The following is a 21,824-nucleotide window of genomic DNA, read 5'->3' as shown; positions in this document are numbered from 1 at the left end:
AAGGAGAGAGAACAAGAACGAATGATCATTTGAAACGGCTTCCACACACAGACCTGCGATATTGCTCACAAGCAGCTTTCGGGCGAGTCCTTTGTGATGTCACCTGAGGTCACCGACTGTGACCCCTCCTCCAGATGCGGTCGATCCTCTGCAGTGAACCCGGCAACCCAAGCGAGCGTGGACACACACCGGGTTCCCGCTGATCGGACCTTTCCACCCTGTGCGTTTATGGCCCGGTACTTCCCACCGACTTGTGAGAGGTGCACCGCTTCCAGGGTCTCGTTACCTCAGGTGTCGTGTGTGTCCTGCCTCAGCGAACCTGTTCATTTTTATCCCCCTGCTGGGGTATCGCCTGTCCATCACTTCAAACAGTTCAGGGTTTAAAGGGGGAGCCGATCTTGACAATACCCAGACTGATGGCTCCTTCATTAACATCTCCAAATGCTGCTTCATTGTTCCTTATCTCTCCCTCCCCTGAGGACAGGTGGCAGACCAACTGCTGATGCCACTGGTGCTAGCCCAGGCCAGCAAACATCTTAATTTATGTGTATTCTCATCACATTATCATTAGTCTCCAAGTACCCTGAAACCTCATCCTTAGTAATAGACTCCAACACTTTCCCGATCACTGAGGTTAGGCTAACTGGTCTATAATATCCTTTCTTTTGCCTTCCTCCCTTCTTAAAGAGTGGAGTGACATTTGCAATCTTCCAGTCCTCCAGGACCATGCCAGAGTAAAATGATTCTTGAAGGATCAAGACCAAAGCATCCGTTATCTCCTCAGCAACCTCTCTCAGGATTGGGATTTAGTCCATCTGGTTCAGGTGACTTATCCACCTTAAGACCTTTGAGTTTACCTAATAATAACAATGGCACTCACTCCTGCTCCCTGACACTCACGGACCTCTGGCACACTTCCACGGTGAAGGCTGACGCAAAGTACAGATTAAGTTCATCTGCCATTTCTTGTACCCACCCCTCCCCCCACCATTACTACCTCACCAGCATCATTTTCCAGTGGTCCAATACTTACTCTCACCTCCCTTTCACTCTTTATATAACTGAAAAAAACATTTGGTATCCTGATTTATATTATTGGCTAGTTTGCCCTCATATTTCGTCTTTTCCTTTCTTATAATTTCTTTAGATGCTGTAACTGGGCAGTATGCAGTCAAAAAATTTGCCGAAGTGGTTCACAATTGCCGTACACTTACCATATAAATAAATTCTCCAGTTTCAAATTAGGAGTTGCAAAAATGCCATGTCGGAAAATGTTATATGACTCTGAATGTCCCCTTTTCAAGTAAGCGTTGATTGTATATTGTGATTTCAGTAGAGACCATGCACATTAATAGACAGGCTATTTCACTGCGATTGTTGTAATGTTGTAACTATAAAAGCTTCACAATATTGTTGCAATGTATTTATGGAACATCACCCATATGTTTTTCATTTACTTTAATGGGAAAAAAATTGACAGGAACAATTAAGCTGTCATTGTTTAACCATTCTAGGATCAATATTCATGGAAAGACTCTGTTCAGAAAATGACCTTAGAGTCCCTCTTGCTGTATTGCTTAAAATGTCATTATGCTGTTATTGGGAGCCAGAAGTTGTAGCCATGGTGCATAAACACAAGCTATATAAAATTGGAAGATAACTTGACATTAGTCTGACATGTGTATTCTGCCCAAAACTCCAAGGTGCTTATTTCTTCTGCACTGGCTGTGCTCACAGCAAAGGAAATTTTCATAAGCAGACATAATCTCCTGGATCCTCATGCAAATGATAAGGATGACAGTGTGTGGCAGATGAATAATAATTTTGAATGGCAACTGAGAGTCAATATGTTTTTTCCCCCTTATTTAAGAAAGAACATTTACCCTTAGATCTGAAAAGGTTGGGTCATGCGGAGGAGCAAAATGGAAGTTAGTGTTCACAAGGCATTAAATTCAAACACCTCAAATGCATTAACCTACAAAAAAAAAGTGAATATCACCTTCTTAGGGCAAGAAGAAATGAAACAGTAAATAGGTATAATTTTTACAGCTACATAGAACAGTGGATCAAGTTTGGCTATTAATTCTTTAAGAAGACTGCTAGCACAATTTAAATAACATAGAATCATAAGAAATAAAAGCAGGGCTTGACTCCTTGAGCCTGCTCTCCTTACAATGGCATCCTCTCTCTTGGCTGTTCTCATAACCCTTGACTCCCCTATGGATCAAAGCTCCACCCTGAAATATATTCGGCAGTTCAGTCTCCATGGGCCTTAGAGGGAAAGAATTCCAAATATTCACGATGCCTGAAAGAGAAAAAAACCCTCCAATTTACGAGTCTTTCATAAGTACAATAGGCAGGTAGAGAGATCTGAGTGCTTTCTGTGACTCGGGATCCTAAAAACATTGACTTCCACAGACTGGTTAAGCTGAACAAGTTGGTTTCATTTGAAAATTTCTAAGCCTTTCTTTGTTAAAAATACCATTCCATCTTTTTGATATGTACAGGGTGACACTAAGTTCTAGTTACTGCAACAAATTGAATACTTAGGATAGAAAAACAGAACAAATTGTTGAATTTATAGTACCAAACACAATATTAGGAGATCTGTAACAGAGGGCTAAAATAACTTTCCATTAGTGGAATATTTATACAGTTTGGTTAAGTAGTAAAAGATTGTATGAAACTCTTTTGAACACCTTTGCCACATAAAGATGACCATGGCAATGGATGAGGTCAGTGCTGCATTGATTTTCTTTATGTCACACCTTGACTCATAAATTAATTAAGACAGAAATTACAGAGTGGTTCAGAATGACTGTTTGAAATGTTAACACATGAAGGTAAACAGACTGCGGATTAGAAGAGTCAATTACTCTGACTGCTGAACCATTAAAGTGAGATGTTTGCAGGAAAGTGGTGATGCCAGACATTCACACCCGACCTTGGAACGTCTGATGGCTTACATTAGGATAGTGAAATGAAAGCTATTCTGTGACATAAATCTGCATTTATCTTCATTGCTATGTACAGAATAGTTCCAGTCCACTGCGCAGAACTTAGCAAAGAAATGCTTTCTCTTTTCTTCTCAGTTAAACTCCGCATTTGCTTTGAAATGGATTCTTTTCAGTTTCTCACCCTCCCCCATCAGGCAAGTTCATCAACATGTTTTTTACATGCTCATGTTTCTTCACTTATATCACCATACTTAAAATACTGGAGAAGCTCAGCAGGTCAGGCAGCATCTTTGGAAATTAATGAACAGTCAATGTTTTGGGCTATTCCTTCCTCCACCACTGATGCTGCCCTCACCTGCATCTCCTCCATTTCCCGAACGTTCACGTTCACCCTATCTTCCTGTTGCCTTGACAGGGATGGAGTTCCTCTACTCCTTACCTACCACTGGGGTGTATGGGGTATCAGGGAGGGGTAGCACTTCTGGTGGGGGAACAGGTCGCATCCTTTTCAAGGCGGTTTGTCCACCTTTGGTCCCCACCTGGCACTCAGCTCTCACCTGTGGCTCCATGTAGCTGTTTGCATGCGACAGCGGCCATACCCCGGGCAACGGCTTCGATAAGCCAGCTAGGCCAGGTGAGGGTAGCCAATGGGTCTCAAACCCTCGGTGAGATAGGGAATTGTCTATCCCAGCATGTGAAGACAGACTCCGGCAGATTGAGTGGACGGGACCAATGGAATGTCCAAAGGTCAAGAAGGCGGTCTCTGCAGGTGTCGTGGAACGTGTAGAGCACGACATGACACAGAAGTTGCCCTGGTCATCCACTGCGCCTAGTCCCACCTTCAGCCGTCTTGACTCTGTCTTGCCACTGGATCCAGATGGGAATTGGGAAGAGAGAGTGAGGCTGACACTGTGCAACTCTCCCTCACTTAAATCCAAATCAAGCGCTAGTCTCGACACCATCATAATGGTGTCGAGGTCCTCATCGACGTCAATGATGGACAAACAACAACCTACCACCCCATGAGCCTCTGCATCCAACACATCATTCTCCACAGCTTCTGCCATCTTCAAAGGGATCCTACCACCAAACGCATCTTTACCTCCCCTACTCTCTGCTTTCCTGCAGGGATCACTCCCTCTGTGATTCCATTGTCCATTCGTCCCTCCCCACTAACCTCCATTCTGGCACATATCCCTGCAAGTGACAGAAATGCTACACCTGCCCATTCACCTCCTCCCTTTCCACTGTTCAAGGCCCCAAACAGTCCTTCCAGCTTCACCTGCCATCTGTTGGGTTGTCTATTGTGCCTGGTGTTCTCGATATGTACATTGGTGAGACCAGACGTAAACTGGGGGATCGCTAAGTCAAGAATCTCTGCTCCATCTGCCAAACGTGGAATTTCCTGGTAGCCAACCATTTTAAATCCTACCCTCATTCCTGATCTGACATGTCAGTCCATGACCTCCTCTTATGCCACAATGAGGCCACCCTCAGGGAGGAAGAGCAACATCCAGGTAGCCTCCAACCTGATGGCACAGACATCAATTCCTCCTTCTGATAATTTTTTTTCTTCTTTGCTATTCCCCTCACCCCTCCCCTCTTCTTCTATTCCCCTCTCTAGCATGTTAACTCTTCTCTCACCTGCCTATCACCTCTGCCCAGCACCCCCTTCTTCGTTTTCTTCCCTTTCTCCTATGGTCCACTCTCCTCTCCTATCAGGTTCCTTCCTCTCCAGCTCTTTACCTTTCCCACCTGCTTGTCTTCACCTATTACCCTTTAGCTTGTCCTCATTCCCCTCTCTCCCCACAACCCACCACCACTTATTCTGGCATGCTCCCCCTTCCTTCCCAGTTCTGGTGAAGGGTCTTAGCCTGAAACGTTGACTGCTTATTCATTTCCATAGATACTGCCTAACCTGCTGAGTTCTATTTTGTGTGTGTTGCTTTGGATTTCCCTGTAGAATCTCATGTGTTTATCTCCACATCCAATACCCCCCTTGGGCCCCAATGTATCTGTCTCTAATTGTTTCTTTGCTGTTAATCTCCGTCTGAAAGCATTGAAATCAGCCCTTCCTCACACCGCTACTGAGTGCCATAGTAGTGCAGTGGTTAGTTTGACATTATTACAGGTCGGGGCATCGGGGTTCAGAGTTCAATTCCAGTGGCCTGTTTAAGGAGTCTGTGGAATGCATGGGTTTTCTCTGAGTGCTCCAGTTTCCTCCCACACTCCAAATACTGAATGTACTGGTTTGTAGTTTAATTGGCCATTGTAAACTGTCCTGTGATTAGGCTAAGGTTAAATTGGGTGTTGCTGGGCTGCACAGCTCAGGGGTTAGAAGGGCCTATTTTCTGCTTTGTATCTCAATAAACGAATGCATTTATAAACTTACAGTTCTCTGTTTAATCCTTATTATAACATTTCCACCAAAATACCCAATTCAAACTGTTCAATGAAGACAATGATGCATCAATAGCCACCCAAACACCCTCCCCCATACATCCATCTTACCCACCCGGGATTGTAGGCATCACTGTTTTCTCCCCATGTCTTAGTTGCTACCATCCCTACCTACCCACAGAATGGCAAGGTCTTCTGAGACTTCAACTGAACCCTCAGAATCAGAATCCGGATCAGATTTAACATCGTTGGCATACGTCATGCAATTTGTTGCTTTACAGCAACTCTGTAGCTTTTTCCGATCCTGTGCAGTATTCTCTCCATACCAGAGAGTGATGCAACCAGTTAGAATGCTCTCCACTGTAAATCTGCTGAACTTTGTTGCAGTCTTTGGTGACATATCAAATCTCCTCAAACTCCTATTGAAATATAGCCGCTGATGTGCTTTTTTTTGTGATCGCATCAATATTTTGGACCCAGGATAGATCTGCAGAGATGGTGACACCCAGAAACTTAAACCTGCTCACCCTTTCCACTGCTGATCCCTCCATGAGGACTGGTATGTCTTCCTTCAACTTCCTCTTCCTGAAGTCCACAATCAATTCCTTGGTCTTACTAACGTTGAGTGTTGCGACACAACTCAACCAGCTGACCTATCTCTCCTCCTGTATGCCTCCTCATTCACCATCTGAGATTCTGTCGACAACAGTTGTGGCATCAGCAAATTTATAGATATCAATTGAGCTATGCCTAGCTACACAGTCACTGGTGTGAGAGAGGAGAGCAGGGTTTAAGCACACATCCTTGAGGTGTGCCAGTGTTGATTGTCAGTGAGAAGGAGATGTTATTTCCAATCTGCACTGACTGTGGTCTCCCAATGAGGAAGTCATGAATCCTTTTGCAGAAGGAGGTGCAGAGGCCCAGGTTTTGATTAGTACTGAAGGTGATACTTTATAACTGTAATTAATAAACAGCAGCCTAATGTGTTATAGGTATTGCTGTTGTCATAGTATTCCAAGGCCTCACTATCATGGTCAATGGTTCTCACCAGAACAGAAAGTAATTATCGATTTAATGCTGTAGAAGCAAACTTAAAACAGAAATGGATACTGTGTGGAGTGAGTGTTGGAATGCAGCTGAAGGGGCAAGGTGAGTGAAACAAAAAAAAAAGAAATGGGAAGCTCTGCCTAAAGGAGAAGGGCATAGTTGATTATATTGAAAGAGAACTCAAGGGATAAGCCCATCAATGCTGATTTGCTCTTGAGTGACCCTAATGGCTAATGATCAAGATAAACAGTTTTATTATTAGTATGACTAGATGTTATGACACCAATATATTATTACTGCTAAACATAAAATGCAACAATGAGGAGTTACTTGCCTAAGAATTCGGTTACATAATGCTGTATATTCAATATTCCCGCCTCTGTAGTTTCTTTTGTCCCATAATGCAGAAGGAAGCTCCTATAACCTTGTAGCTAACCCTGAGGAAGGTTCAACTTTCAAAGTGAGTTTCAAACTTATAGTGAAACGAGTAACATTTAGAATGCTGAATGCAACCATGCAAAGATGTTCCACTTGAGTGAAGATAATAGCCAGAAATATTTGGTTTGGACTGGAAACTGTACATAATGTGAGCAAAAAGTAAGTGGTTTTCTGTATGGGAATTCAATGCTTGGATCAGAACTTATGAGCCAGTTTGATTTTCTTGGAAGCTGCTGTCTACTTATATTTAAGATGGTCCTAGATTAGTGACAGGTTGTGTCAAACTAGAATCAAGCATTACAGCACTAGGACATGTTTTGCTTATATTAGATGAAGGCACCTGTGCTTTTCAACACTTGCTCATGGTAACCTCATTTTCAATGAATCCAGCAAGTTCTCCCTTATTACCAGGCAACTGAAGCTATAATAATGTAACCAAAGTAATTTATGACTGATTTGATCAGGGGTAAGCCATCAGATCATTACAGATATGAGAGTTGAGATGGGGTGGAGATGGGGTGGAGATGGGGTGGAGAAGAGGGGGGAGGTGTTTCACCATAGCGATCTGAATTATTTATAGTTTGAGACTGGGTTGATTTGGGATCTGGTGTTTTTCTGACCCATGTTCTCTAAATGTCTATGTAAATCCTAATGGCTGATTCTAAGAGGAGTCTATTATGTGTCCTGTGATGTAGCAAGTGTGTATGTTTATATGCTTTTCTCAGTACTGGAGTTGAAGAGAGCACCTAATCTGGTTTTATCACTTTCGATCATCATCTCTCACAAGATGGTATTACTGTTCTCATTGCTGTATTCAAAGTCAGCCGTTCGAGTTTCTCAAAGCTCAAAGATTCTGTAAGACCTGTCCTTTCTTCTTCTCCATACCGGCCAAGTACAAAAGAATGTAATAAATAGGAGCAGGAGTAAGACATTTGCCTCCTGAGTCTGCTCTCCATTTAACATGATCATGGCATTTTCTGTCCCCGCACTATTTTCCTGTCCTGTTGTTATGTCCCTTTAGTCTCTTAATATACATAAATCTATCTAAATTAACTGATTGATTTAACAGCAACCTTGCGCTGGATGTCAGGAAGACTAAGGAATTGATTGTGAAGTTCAGGACGAGGAAATCGGGGGGAATAAACATCAGTCCTCATTGAGGAGTCATTGGTGGAAAGGGTGAGCAGCAGCAAGTTTCTTGGCATCAACATCTCAGATCTGTCCTGGGCCCTACATATTGATGCAATTATGAAGAAAGCACACGAGTGGATGTACTTCATTAGGAGTTTGAGAAGATTTGGAATGACACCAAAGACTCGAGCAAATTTCTCATAGAGAACATTCTGACTGGTTGCATCACCTCCTAGTATGGAGGCTTCAATGCATAGGATCAAAAGAGGCTACAGACGGTCATGGACTCAGCCAATTCCATCACAGCACAAGTCACCCTACTATCGAGGACATCTTCAAACGGAGGTACCTCTAGAAAGGGGCATTCATCACTAAGGAACCTCACCATCTGAAGTATGTATCTTCTCATCATTACCATTGGGGAGGAGGTACAGGAGCTTGAAGATGCACAGTCAATATTTTAGAATTAGCTTGTTCCTCTCTGCCATCAGATTTCTGAAAGGTCCATGGACACAACTTCATTATTCCTCTTTTGCACTATTTATTAATTGTAACTTATACTATTTTTTGCACTGTATTGCTGCCACAAAAATAAATAAGTTTCATGATGTACGTCAGTGATAATAAACCTGATTCTGATTCTGATTATGTACGGCTGATGTTCCATAGTCATCCAGGGTAGATAATTCCAAATGTTAACCACCCTAAAATTTCCATCATCTCAGTCCTAAATGGTCTACCCTTTGCTTTGGACCCGTGTCCTAATATTTGGCAGTCACAATAAATCAAGAATCACAACTTGCTGATTTCTAAACCCCTTTTCACATCCATCATGTGAGCCTCATGTACAAATTATATGCTTCAGATAGATAGATAGATAAATATACTTTATTGATCCCGAGGGAAATTGGGTTTTGTTACAGCCGCACCAATCAAGAATAGAGCGTAAATATAACAATACAAGAAACCCCAACGATCAAACAACAAAATGCAAAACTATGCCAGATGGAAAATAAGTCCAGGACCAGTCTATTGGCTCAGGGTGTCTGACCCTCCATGGGAGGAGCTGCAAGTTCGATGGCCACAGGCAGGAACGACCAGTGTTGTGTCTCAGTGGAATGTGGCGAAGTCCAACAGTAAAAAGTTCAATATCCGGTCTACAAGCACATTCCTCGATCGTAATATGATCTGGATTGCACCATCTGTTGTTAGCCAGAACATTGTTAAAGGTTGTTAACCTTTAATAAGGTTACGTATTGGCGCGTGGCCAAGTGGTTAAGGCGTTCGTCTAGTGGTTTGAAGGTCGCTAGTTCGAGCCTTGGCTGAGGCAGCTCGTGTGTCCTTGAGCAAGGCACTTAACCACACATTGCTCTGCGATGACACTGGTGCTAAGCTGTATGGGTCCTAATGCCCTTCCCTTGGACAACATCGGTGCCGTGGAGAGGGGGGACTTGCAGCATGGGCAACTGTCAGTCTTCCATACAACCTTGCCCAGGCCTGCGCCCTGGAAACCTTCCAAGGCGCAAATCCATGGTCTCAAGAGACTAACGGATGTCTATATTATTTGAAAGAATAGGGGCATAACGAGCTCAGTCTCTACATGTAACAAACCCACCATATCCGGAACCAGTTCAATGAATTTTAACTTCACTCTTTGTTTTTTTTCTGGTAAGGAGATCAGGACTATCCACGTTAATGTGCATGATGGCATGTTAGTGCAGCAGACAGCACTGATGCATCACAGCCCTGTGACAAAGATTAATCCTGAAATTGAGCACTGTTTGTATGATCCTGCACCTCTTCCCAGTTTCCCTCAGGTGCCTTGGTTTCACCTCACTCTCCAAAGACATGCTAGATTGTAGGTTAATAAGCTGCTGTGAATTGCCTTGAATGTTAGATATATGGTAGCAGAATCAGGGTGGAGTTAGTGGACTATGAGAGGGAACAGGTTACCAAGAAGTAAGTGGGGGGAATGAGATTGATGGAATGTTCTGAGGGATGTCATTGACTTGATGGACCAAAAGGCCTCCTGTGTTGAGAGGAATATGAAATTTTAGATATGATCTCAACAAAAGCTTGTATAGTTACAGTCAAATTTTAGTCAATAAATCCATGTCAGCTGATATTTAGTGTAGAAGAGATTCATAGGACCCATTCAGCAATCTCAAGCAGCAGTCCACACCTCAACAATAATAAATATTGATTTCCTACTTTCTAAATCTTATTATTATAAGAAGAAAGCAGAATTCAGTGGCTGGTATCAAATATCATTTTCTTCCCTCTTTTATTCTGGATTCATAACTATTTAGGAACCCATTATTATGATGGAGATACTTCATGGTCAACCAGAAAATGTAATTCACCTATTTTCAAATTAATATGTTGATCACTTTGTGTTTGTTCTTTCTACCAGTGAGAGTGGAAGGGATATACATTGGGAAATTGGATCAGTAGGACTGGATATTTTTGAATGTGCTCAGAGCCAAATTTAATGTGACCCAGTGAAAGACGTGTTAGCAATTATTTCTAGATGAAATTGCACCACTCACAAAATTGGACCAGGCTTTTCTGGTTGGGATCAATGTCGCAGTGTCAGATGTTTTGCCAGCATCAGGACATGCACCTAAGGTTGCCAATGCAGCAGACATTCAGAGCCTTCCTGCAGAAATTGGAGTCCCTAGGTCCATAAATGACCCACTCCTTGGCAGCTAGAGTGAAAAAGAGGAACATGATCTGTTGAGTTCTGCATTTAGCTGCCATTTAAGGAGTTACTTCAGGATATTTCACAAGCAAAGCATAAACATTTGGAAGAACTCAATGAATCAAACAGCATCTGAGGAAACATAGAGATGGTCAACATTTCAGGTCATACCTGTGCATTCACAGATGCTGATTGAAGCTTTGAAGTACTCCAGCAATTTATGGTTTGCTCCATATTCTGCAGTCTCCTCACCTTCCATGGGATATTTCACAAGGCAGTATTAAAACTTACCAAGGACACTCACAGACCTCCCAAATGCTCAGGTTGAACTTTGGACCAGCTGTCCTTCAGAATGAAGAATGACTGACTTCCGTTCCAGCTCTCTGGGTTCTGAAGTGACTGATCAGGCTGATGTGCGGCCAGTAGATTCTTTCTCAGAAGTGCTGGGTGAGACAGATGGTTTGGGAGACGATGTAATGTTTATGCTGGGCTTCTGTTTGCACCCTGTGTATCAATGTGAGGTTTTTAATGCTATTTTATTTTTTATTTTTCATTCGGGGGCTGGTGGGGGGATATTTGATCCTCCACAATATTCCACATGGGAATTTAAACTGGAGGTGGCAGTGTTTTTTTTTACGAGGTCGAGTTGCGAGCTCGACATTTGAGGAAGGCGAGAGGAGAGAGAGCAGCGCGTCCACACGTGCGCAGCCCTCCGGTGAAAAATGATATCGTATCTGTTAAATAGGGGCCGTGGACAATTCTGATTTGCTGGAGAGTGAACGTGAAAGCACAGAGGAACATCTGGAGAAATTTCTGAAACGCTCGTTCGCTGCTGTCGTTACTGCGTGGTCAGGAATCTTTCGGAGGGTAAGCCTCAAAATCCCCGGCTTTGCCTGCTGTTGGCGACTGAGAAGGAGGTCGAGTCGTTCGGACAGAGATGGCGCTTAGTATTTGGTGTCAGAGAGCTGATCAGAGCTCAAAGTTTTCGGATGACTCAGAGTCAAACTGTGGTCGGGTATGGCAGGGAGAGTTTTCCTTCCTTCTCCCGTCTGCGTGAGATGTGGGACATTTGAGAGACTTTAAACTTTTACTGTGCTCATGGACTTCTTCATCAAGTTACGGTATTGTGGCACTGTTTGTAACTGTATGTTATAATTATGTGGTTTTGTCAATTTTTTCAGTCTTGGTCTGTCCTGTGTTTTGTGATATCACACCGGAGGAAATATTGTATCACTTCTTAACGCATGCATTACTAAATGACAATAAAAGAGGACTACGTGTCTTCATAATCTATCAACCCGGCACGGATCTCACTGCACCGCCAGCCGACCAACTATTTTGAATACTTCTTCTCCACCTTGAATAGTTATGAGCTAAGAATTCCCAAACGATGTAAGGGCTACTGGAATTTTAAAAAGACACTTCAGTAACATTTTTGAATATTTTCCTCCATCTCTTCCCAACACATATAAATTGCTGGAGGAACTCAGCAGGCCAGGCAGCATCTTTGGAAAAGACAAACAATTGACGTTTCAGGCTGAGGCCTTTCATCTGTCCCCGTGAAAGAGCCTTCTACTTTGCGAGTCTAGTTTCAGGAATGTGAATTCTGCAATCAGTCCATTAGAGCAACTGATATTAATTAGAGCCTCAACACTGGACCTTGGGGATGGAAGTGATATTAGTTATCCCCTTTCAGTGGATGTGGAAGATTTTATCTGTGCTAATGGTGTCTCTCCAATGCTTCGAGGTACCTGTGCTAGTGATTGAATATGGGATCAAAGTGCACATTAAACCCCAAGCTTTGCCTGGGTTCGAGGCCTTGGTTGTCAGATACATCTCAGATGACCAGAGTCTGCGCTGGTGCGCTGTAAGTGTTGGTAAGTTTCATTTTTGATAACTACATTGGCTGAAATGCAGCTGACAAGATTTAGTAAGTGGTTCTTTTTTCAGGTTATGAATCTTTATTGTCAGAGTGTGATGTTGTAGAGTGGGAGGTAGGGTGACGGGGGTCATTTTCCGGAAGTTAATTATAAGTCCCATTCTTTTTGAAGCTTCAGTGATAGAGTCAATGATTATTCGGAGCTTAGGCTCTGAACATAAACAGACTCAGGTGTCCTATGTGCACTGTTCTCAGTTACTACATTCAGGTGACCTTGGCTCTGGAGTGTAGACAACAGAGAACGAACACTTTCCCACACGTTCTGCAGGTGAACATTCTAGGAGTATTCCACACTGCAGCAAGAAAAATCAAAGCAACTTTAGGATGTTGTTGCCATTTTGCACTAAGATTGGGCCTGTTGTGAACTCATTGGTGAGGATTATAGCTTGCACTCTATCAGGCATCAAATGTAAGGTGGGGTCTAATTTTTACTGACAACACAGCAAGGTTGTCCACAAGGCTAGAGAGGTTAAGAAGGGCTGGTTTGGTTGTTCCCTGCATTCCTGTTGCAGTTATCATGCAGTAAACTTCATGTCCTCTATACCTCTGTATCAGCTGACTCTAAATATGATTCTGGGAGCTTTAGTCCAACATAGAGCAGAGCAGTAAAAGCATGACTACTGTAACAGCAATTAGTCTTCAAAGCAATATGATCCACTTTCCCTTGCAATGTTTGAAAAATAATAACATTATATAATGTTGGCAGACCTGCAGGCATGACTTATATTAGGAAATGCCCCAGTCAAATTGGCAGAGTGCTGCAGAGCAACCCAGTGAAATATTCAGGAGAAATCTTCCAGTTGTGCCCCACCAAAATAACAGTCCTGCGTTATTGAATGCTCAGACCATTAAGTCCGTTGTTCATGTGGCCACAATCCAAGACACTCTCTCCACAGTCACGCATTAGGAGCAGCCACTCCAGTAATTCAGCCTGCTATAGCTTAAAGCACTGCCTTAATAAGAGAAAGGAGAAGTGCCAAGCCAAAGAAGTCTTGGCCTTGGGAATCTTCTTACATTGTGTCAGAGCAAATAGAATATTCTCATGAATATCATGCTCACATACATTCTTTGCATTGTGGATCAACCAGAATGGTCTTATCTGAAATCTACTGATGTTTGATAGAACAGGACACCTTGGTCTGGTTATGCTGCTAAATACTTTGCTTGGCAAATTTTGTGTTCATTTAAGCTTTGCATTGAGGATAGTATTTTCAATAAGAATTTAGTGGTGGTCTAAAACGACCCCTTTTTTTTGACCTCCGTGTGACTGCATTTCAATCAGCTGTTGTGTATGTGGCCAAGTCTGCTTCATTCAGGACAGCCCAGGTTTACAATGGAGGCACAAACCGGGGTTTGAACCCTAACAGCCCTGTGGCTGTTCTCAGTAAAGCTTATGGATACCTTTTTTTAACCATTACTACTTCAACACTTTTGAGCAAACACTTCAGGCCGAGGATACTTGTCCCATGACTGGCTATTTAATGAGTTTTTCTTATTTTATTTGTACACTGTTTTAGGGTGTCTCTCAATCCAGTTTGATGTCTCCAGCAATCTCAATATTATTTAAAGAAAGCAGTTAATCTAATGCACTTTAGAACACTCTGTCCAACCAGGCCAAGGTGCCCTGTTATATCAGACATCAGTAGATTTTAGATAAATCCATGCTTGCTAATCCAAGATGCCGATAATATACATGGGTCATAATGCTCATGAGAATACTCCAACTGTTTACTTTGGTAAGATGTGAAAATATTTTCAAGCTCTATACAAGCTCAGGTTAATTAAAAGCAGATGGTTAAAACATATGTGTCTGCTGTGGAGAATGCTTTAACTACTTGAATTCCTGATCTGAGCACAGTTCTTTCTGCCCAAGATATTGATTTCACATACTTCACTGAATACACCTGATTGTTCACAACCTTAGAGTTTGAAAACCCTCAGACTGCATCGTCCCATTGTCAAGGTTAACTATTTCCAGCCTTGAAATATAAAGGATCTGCACTCTTGCGTCTTTCCTCCTGCTACTGAAAAATGTTTCCCTGCATATCTGGATGCACTTAAGGCAGAGATTGATAGGTTCTTGAGTGGTAGGAGGGTTGAGGATTATGGGAAGTTAGCGGGAGAATAAGGTTGAATAAGAAAGTCAGCTAGGATTGAATGGTGGAGCGGAACGGATGGGCCTAATTCTGTTCCTATACCTTCAGTATGAAATGTCCCAATTCTTCCCTGACCAGCCTTCTAAAATCACCATCTGTCAACTTCAGCTCATTCAAACATCTGCATCCCACATCTGAGTTTATACTCACAAATGTTCTTCAGATGAGGCCGGCGCTTGACACTCAAACAGGCATTTAATCTCTTCCAAGCCTTTGCCCCAGCTGGTGCCAAAGGGTGGAGGGAGCAGTATCAGGTGAAGACTGAATTTATGGATTGTACAGGGCCTTTCCAGGAATTACAGGGACTCTGAATTGAGAAAAGGGAAGGATGTAGGAGGTGCTGGAGCTGGGGTAGGGGAGGGGTGCAGCACAGAGGACAACATTGAGAGGAGGAGAATATTACATTTGGACTCAGCACAACCCCAGGGGGAAGTTAACAAGAATCAGGTGCTATACTTTACGAAGTAAAGACCACAGACATGATATAGTGGAAAGAACCAGTAAATACATGAATCAAAAAGATAGTCACAAAAAAATTTTGTTGGTAAGAATGAGATGACACAACATGCAGACACCTCAGAAAATGTCTTGCAGGAGAGTCTGCTGATAATGTATACAAGCAGATCTCTGACAAGATCTATAGATGCATTCTCCAAATTATGAAGGATTATTTGCTTTGATCTATGGATTAAGGAATTTCACCTGTGGGCAAACATTGCATATGACCAGTGATCATAAGCCACTTCAGATTATTACCGTGAAACCCCTCCACAGAGCAGAGTATACTTGTGAGGATGTAGGTGTTATATATACGCATCCATTAGTCTCATGAGACCATGGATTTGTGCCTTGGAAGGTTTCCAGGGCGCAGGCCTGGGCAAGGTTGTATGGAAGACCAGCAGCTGCCCATGCTGCAAGTCTCCCCTCTGTTGTCCAAGGGAAGGGCATTAGGACCCATACAGCTTGGCACAGGTGTCGTCGCAGAGCAATGTGTGGTTAAGTGCCTTGTTCAAGGACACACATGCCTCCTCAGCCAAGGCTCGAACTAGCGACCTTCAAATCACTAGACGAATGCCTTAACCACTTGGCCATGCGTTAACAATGTAGGTGTACAACATAAAGAATTGATATGTCTGGCAGGAATGTGAATGCAGCTGTCACGCTTATAAAAACCTACCTTGAGGATGGAAGAGATGCCAAGAATACTGAGCCTGAGACAACCAGGATGTATTTAACCTCTCAGTGACTGATGCTTGAGATTGAGGAGTTGACCAGAGAAGATGATAGAATACAGCTGCAGAACCTACTAACACATACATAGAGGATGGTAAGAGACATAAATTAGGGCTGCACCTTGTCATGTGTGACGCCAAGCAGAGCTACCGGACGGATGATGCTAATGAGAGAGATAATGGAAGACAATGGAGAAACATTCAAAATGCTAATAAAAGAGAAGAGAGAGATTAACGAGAAAGAAACACAATTCAGATATTGACAGATCGGTTGCTTTGAACCTGAACTGTTTGAAGTTTGATGGAAAGGCGATACCCCAGCAGGGGGATAAAAAGAGCAGGTTTGCTAAGGTACGAGACACGCCACGAGACCCTGGAAAGAGCAATGTGCCCCCACAAATTGGTGGGAGTTTGGAGGCCAGTTCGCGGGAACCGATCAGAGGCTCACAGGGTGTAAAGGTACGATCGGTGGGAACCTGGGGTGTGTGTCCGCCCCTGCCTGGGGGCCGGGTTCACCACGGAAGAACAATTGTATCCGGAATGGAGGGGTCACAATCGGTGACCACAGCCCCTAGACTGCAATAGAGCTTGGTTGATTCCTATTACCCTAGTTCTGTGTATATGTGTGTATTATCATTGCTAACCTGTTACATTTATATCCTTACCATTAGAGTACTGTATTACTTATTTCTTTAATAAAACTTTATTAGTTCCTAGTAATCACAGACTCCAACGAGCGTTCCATTTCTCCTGGTTTGGCAACCCAGTTACGGGGTACGTAACAACCTGTTCTCAAACTAAGCCTCCACATGAGAGATGTTGAAAATCCTGTTTGAATACCAAGCACACAACAGAATTGGACAATGAGGAGGTGGAAACATTGGTTTTGAATCTCAAGGATCCTGTGGCAATTGCAACACCTGGCAAACACACATACGCACACACACACACACATTCTCAAGGCTTTTCCAATTTATCCTACCTACAGATTGTTGTAATACCTCACCTTTCAATCTGAAACTCTGGTGAACTCGATTTCTACATGCTGTTCAAACAGATTACAGAATTCCTTGTTGTTGACAATTGCATATAATTCCATTGCTCCACAAATGCTGAAACTCTGAAAGAATGAGTCTGTTAATAATGGCTGTTATTTGCTCTGGGGCACCTAACTCTGGATCATTTCTTTAGCCCGCTTAACACCTGCAAGTTTGTTTCACAACCCTATGTTAACCTCCTCAATTGCTTCAGTAATGGACACTTTCTGCCCTATTTGCCTACAACTGTCAAAATAAAACATTTGCTTCACTTGAGCAGCACACAGAAGCTGTTGACGGATCTCAGCAAGTCAGGCAGCATCGGTGAAGGGGAATAAAAATCTGACATTGTGGACGGAGACCCTTCCTCAGGACATGATCCTCATCACTCCTGATGAAGGGTCTTAGCCTGCAATGCCAACTGTTTATTCCCCTCCATAGTTGCGCCTGACTTGCTGAGTTCCTCCAGCACTCTGTGTGCGTTGCTCAAGATTTCCAGCATTCGCGTCTCTTGTGTTTATCTTTGTCTTACTTGAAACCCTGAAGTGAAATTGGCATGTGCCGAACTCCTGCAAGAAACACATGTAAGATCAACATGGCAAATCCCCTATGTTTGAAGCATGCTTAAAATATTGCCCTCATGTTGCAGAAGATAAAGTTTTCATTGTTATTGTTAACACACATTAAAAGTCCACTTCTATGATGATAACTGATGCAATCCTCAGTTTCAAAAAAATTCAGAAGAGTCCATAATAGAAAGACCCTAATGGGAATTATCTACAGGCCCCCAAACAGTAGTCTGGATGTAGGGTGTAAGTTGAATCAAGAGTTTAAATTGGCATGTTGCAAAGGTAATGCTACAGTTGTTATGAGGGATTTCAACATGCAGGTAGACTGGAAGAATCAGGTTGGTACTGGACCCCAAGAAAGGGAGTTTGTGGAGTCCCTCCGAGATGGATTCTTAGAACAGCTTGTACTGGAGCCTACCAGAGAGAACGCAATTCTAGATTTAGTGTTGTGCAATGAACTGGATTTGATCGGGGACCTCGAGGTAAAGGAGCTATTAGGAGGTACTGACCATAATATGATAAGTTTTAATCTACAATTCGAGAGGGAGAAGGGAAAGTCGGAAGTGTCAGTACTACAGTTGAACAAAGGGAACTATGGTGCTATGAGGGAGGGGCTGGCCAAAGTTCAATGGAACAATACCCTAGCAGGGATGACAGTGGAACAGCAATGGCAAGTGTTTCTGGGAATAATGCGGAAGGTGCAGGATCAGTTCGTTCCAAAGAGGAAGAAAGATCCTAAAGGGAGTAAGGGGAGGCTGTGGCTGAGTAGGGAAGTAATGGACAGTATAAAAATAAAAGAGAAGTATAACAGAGCAAAGACAAGTGGGAAGCCGGAGGATTGGGAAACTTTTAAAGAGCAACAGAAGGTAACTAAGAAGGCAATACGCGGAGAAAAAATGAGGTACGAAGGTAAACTAGCCAAGAATACAAAGGAAGATAGTAAAAGTTTCTTTAGGTATGTGAAAAGGAAAAAAATAGTTAAGACCAAAATTGGGCCCTTGAGGACAGAAACGGGTGAATTTATTATGGGAAACAAGGAAATGGCAGACAAGTTGAACAGGTGCGATTGCGCAACCACCAACTGTGACTCCAGCCTTGAACTCCAGGCCGGGTCTTTATGTGCTGCTGTTGTGACTCCCGTCTCCCCTTCCCCCACCAATACCCTGCAATCCCGTCTCCTTCAGATCCCACAGTCAGCTCCTGGGTACTCAGAGGCTCCATCTTCCTCTCACCCCAACCCTCCCCTCTCCATTGACACCCCCAGCCTCCCCCCTCCCGCCTCTGATCCTAGCTCTCAAGATTCCAGCCTTGAACTCCAGGTCGGGTCTTTATGTGCTGCTGTTGTGACTCCCGTCTCCCCTTCCCCCACCACCACTCCGCAGCCCCGTCTTCCTCAGATCCCACCGTCAACTCCTGGGCCCTCGGAGGCTCCATCTTCCTCTCACCCCAACCCTCCCCTCTCCACTGACACCCCCAGCCTCCCCCCTCCCCCCTCTGATCCCAGCTCTCATCCATGCCGGGTCTTTACCATCCCCTCCGACCTTCAACTGTCGGAGGCAGAATGCTCTGTTCTCAGTAAGGGCCTCACGTTTGTCCCCCTTCACCCACACCTCAGCGAGTTCCGTGTTCGCCACGATGCGGAACTTTTCTTCCGCCGTCTCCGTCTCCGAGCCTACTTCTTCGGCAAGGACTCTTCCACCTCCACCAATGACCCCTTCTCCAGTCTTCAACCCTCCTCTTCTTCATGGACACCCCGCTCTGGTCTTCTGCCTGCTCTGGATCTCTTTATCGCTAATTGCCGACGGGACATCAACCGTCTCGACTTTACCGCACCTTGTCCCCATTCCAACCTCACTCCTTCGGAACGCTCTGCTCTCCACTCCCTCCGCACTAATCCTAACCTTATTATTAAACCCGCCGATAAGGGGGGTGCTGTTGTAGTCTGGCGTACTGACCTCTACCTTGCCGAGGCACAGCGACAACTCGCGGATACCTCCTCTTATTTACCTCTCGATTGTGACCCCACTAAGGAGCACCAGGCCATTGTCTCCCCACCGAACTCATCTCTGCATACCTCGACACTGTTTTATCACCCCTTGTTCAATCCCTTCCGACCTATGTTCGTGACACTTCTCACGCTCTTAAACTTTTCGATGATTTTAAGTTCCCTGGCCCCCACCGCTTTATTTTCACCATGGATGTCCAGTCCTTATATACTTCCATCCCCCATCAGGAAGGTCTTAAAGCTCTACGCTTCTTTTTCGATTCCAGACCTAATCAGTTCCCCTCTACCACCACTCTGCTCCGTCTAGCGGAATTAGTCCTTACTCTTAATAATTTCTCCTTTGGCTCCTCCCACTTCCTCCAAACTAAAGGTGTAGCTATGGGCACCCGTATGGGTCCCAGCTATGCCTGCCTTTTTGTTGGGTTTGTGGAACAATCTATGTTCCGTGCCTATTCTGGTATCTGTCCCCCACTTTTCCTTCGCTACATCGATGACTGCATTGGCGCTGCTTCCTGCACGCATGCAGAACTCGTTGACTTTATTAACTTTGCCTCCAACTTTCACCCTGCCCTCAAGTTTACCTGGTCCATTTCCGACACGTCCCTCCCCTTTCTAGATCTTTCTGTCTCTGTCTCTGGAGACAGCTTATCCACTGATGTCTACTATAAGCCTACTGACTCTCATAGCTATCTGGACTATCCCTCTTCTCACCATGTCTCTTGCAAAAACACCATCCCCTTCTCGCAATTCCTCCGTCTCCGCCGCATCTGCTCTCAGGATGAGGCTTTTCATTCTAGGACGAGGGAGATGTCTTCATTTTTTAAAGAAAGGGGCTTCCCTTCCTCCACTATCAACTCTGCTCTTAACGCATCTCCCCCATTTCACGTACATCTGCTCTCACTCCATCCTCTCGCCACCTCACTAGGAATAGGGTTCCCCTGGTCCTCACCTACCACCCCACCAGCCTCCGGGTCCAACATATTATTCTCCGTAACTTCTGCCACCTCCAACGGGATCCCACCACTAAGCACATCTTTCCCTCCCCCCCCTCTGCATTCCGCAGGGATCGCTCCCTACACAACTCCCTTGTCCATTCGTCCCCCCCATCCCTCCCCACTGATCTCCCTCCTGGCACTTATCCGTGTAAGCGGAACAAGTGCTACACATGCCCTTACACTTCCTCCCTTACCACCATTCAGGGCCCCAAACAGTCCTTCCAGGTGAGGCAACACTTCACCTGTGAGTCGACTGGGGTGATATACTGCGTCCGGTGCTCCCGATGTGGCCTTTTATATATTGGCGAGACCCGACGCAGACTGGGAGACTGCTTTGCTGAACATCTACGCTCTGTCCGCCAGAGAAAGCAGGATCTCCCAGTGGCCACACATTTTAATTCCACATCCCATTCCCATTCTGACATGTCCATCCACGGCCTCCTCTACTGTAAAGATGAAGCCACACTCAGGTTGGAGGAACAACACCTTATATTCCGTCTGGGTAGCTTCCAACCTGATGGCATGAACATCGACTTCTCTAACTTCCGCTAAGGCCCCACCTCCCCCTCGTATCCCATCTGTTACTCATTTTTATGCACACATTCTTTCTCTCACTCTCTTTTTTCTCCCTCTGTCCCTCTGAATATACCTCTTGCCCATCCTCTGGGTCCCCCCCCCCACTCCTTGTCTTTCTTCCCGGACCTCCTGTCCCATGATCCTCTTGTATCCCTTTTGCCTATCACCTGTCCAGCTCTTGGCTCCATCCCTCCCCCTCCTGTCTTCTCCTATCATTTTGGATCTCCCCCTCCCCCTCCAACTTTCAAATCCCTTACTCACTCTTCCTTCAGTTAGTCCTGACGAAGGGTCTCGGCCTGAAACGTCGACTGCACCTCTTCCTACAGATGCTGCCTGGCCTGCTGCGTTCACCAGCAACTTTGATGTGTGTAAGTTGAACAGGTACTTTGGATCTGTCTTCACTAGTGAAGACACAAAACAATCTCCCAGATATAATAGTGGCCAAAGGACCTAGGGTAATGGATGAACTGAAGGAAATTTATATTAGACAGGAAATGGTGTTGGATGGACTGTTGGGTCTGAAGGCTGATAAGTCCCTGGGACCTGATGGTCTGCATCCCAGGGTACTTAAGGAGGTGGCTTTAGAAATCGTGGATGCATTAGTAATCATTTTCTAATGTTCTATAGATTCAGGATCAGTT

This window comes from Mobula birostris, chromosome 19 (genome assembly GCF_030028105.1).
Source record: "Mobula birostris isolate sMobBir1 chromosome 19, sMobBir1.hap1, whole genome shotgun sequence".
Classification (NCBI taxonomy): Eukaryota; Metazoa; Chordata; class Chondrichthyes; order Myliobatiformes; family Myliobatidae; genus Mobula; species Mobula birostris.
The sequence above is the reverse complement of the archived record's forward strand: the minus strand, read 5'-3'. Positions refer to the sequence as shown.